This window comes from Triticum dicoccoides, chromosome 4A (genome assembly GCF_002162155.2).
Source record: "Triticum dicoccoides isolate Atlit2015 ecotype Zavitan chromosome 4A, WEW_v2.0, whole genome shotgun sequence".
In the NCBI taxonomy this organism is placed as follows: domain Eukaryota; kingdom Viridiplantae; phylum Streptophyta; class Magnoliopsida; order Poales; family Poaceae; genus Triticum; species Triticum dicoccoides.
In genome coordinates this window covers 741,915,972-741,917,894 of record NC_041386.1, presented here as the reverse complement: position 1 = coordinate 741,917,894, position 1,923 = coordinate 741,915,972, and positions in this window count along the sequence as shown.

Sequence of the window (1,923 nt, the reverse complement as noted above, 5' to 3'; positions counted from 1 at the left end):
AATGGGAACACTTTTTGGAGCTCTGAAAAAAATTGACAACGCCACAATTTTTCTGAAATTCGAACACTTGTTAATAGAAATGAACAAAACTTGAAACGTGAACAAAATTTAGAAATTCTGAAAACTTTATGTGTTTTTAGAACATTGATTAATGAATACAGTTTTTTGAAATTCTGAACTTTGTTTTTGAAAATTAAATATTTCAAAATTCTGAACAAAATTTGTAAATTCTGAATTTTATTAAATTTATGAAAATAGAAATAATAAACATAATAATAAAGGAAAAAAAGTCAAAGAGGACGAAAAATACATTGGTAACGGAAATAATCATCATTTTTGAAAGTTACTTAGAACTGTTATTTTGGTATTCCTTTATCATTGTATTGTTATGTTTATTATTTCCAGTCACATCCCACCCCAAGCAAAAGTTTGTGAGAAAAATGATTAAGTGGGCCAAGAAAAAGGACATGTGGTGAGACACGATCGTCGAAACTTCTGTCGGCGCCCCCAAGAGCCTCCCAGCGCGCAGGGTTTCATCTGGGTTTGCCGGCGCTATTTTGACGTCCTGGGGGCCACTGGGGGCGTGGCTGAGCCGTTTTTGGGCAAAAAGCGCTGTCCGAGCCTAAAACCGAGCCTAAAAAGGTGTGCGGGGGGCGGCTGGAGATGCTCTTAGCCAACCGTCCACAGAATTGAACCCGGAGCGTAAAGATTTTTGTAAACGACAAAGCTAAATACCTGCCGACTGTTCGTTAGCGACAGGCACGTACGATTCGTGCGCCTCGTCCGATTCCCGTCGCGTGGTCGAGATTCATCCAGGCGCTCCACTCCGCAAGAAAAAGAAAGGGAAGAAAGGGTGGCCAGAACAGGATTTGAACCCCCAACCTCATGCAAGTGCACCACCACATTAACCAACTAACTCAGTCTTTGTTGTTGTCAAAAGCGCCCAGACTATGAATGTATTGCATAGTGGCTCTTTGTTCAAGATTTAAAATGTGAATGATTTGCTAACTTGATGGCGAATTTAGTGGGAAGAATCCGGGGACTATGACATTGACTGCCGTGATTTTTTTCTCTGGATTGGATCTGTCATTTTTTGGGGTGCTAGATCTATTTGGCACACCCCGGTTACATATTTAGTCAAAAATAAAAATGATGCTGAATATGGGATTTGAACCCACGTCAAGCAGGTAATGGGAAACACACACTAACCAGCTCAGCTGCACTATTTGTTGTGTGAAAGAATGCACATCATACTATTTGACCATTCCCTGTTTGCTTCCTTCTTTTTTTTTCTTTGAGGAGTTGATTAAATATCTCCCGGTAATTTTTTTGTGAATAGTATGATAACTCACACATTGCAGGCCCGATAACTTATGTACCCCTGTCCTGATAAGTTTGGCGACCAAAGGGAAGGGGAGAGTTGACGAACTTTTGTGTGAATAGCATGGTAACTCACACATCACATACCTGATAACTTATGCACCATATCTTGGTAACTTTGCCAACGAGGGGTCGAGGTGTTGATGAAATATCCCCTCGATATCTTTTGTGTCAATAGCATGGTAACTCACACATCATAGACCTGGTAGCTTATGTACAAATATCGTGGTAGCTTTTTTCACCCAAAAAAACTAGTGTAAACATACCTTCGATAACTTTTTGTATGAATAGCATGGTAACTCACACATCGCAGACCTAATAACTTATGCACCCTATACTGGTAACTTTGGTAACGAGGGGGGGGGGGAGTTGATGATATATCCCCTCGGTACCTTTTGTGTCAATAGAACGGTAACTCACATATCGCAGACCTGATAACTTATGTACCCCGGTCCTGATAACTTTGGCGATGGAGTGTGGGGGGGGAGGGTTGGTAACTCACACATCTCACAAAACCATTTGCTCCAAGTTTTTAAAAGAGAA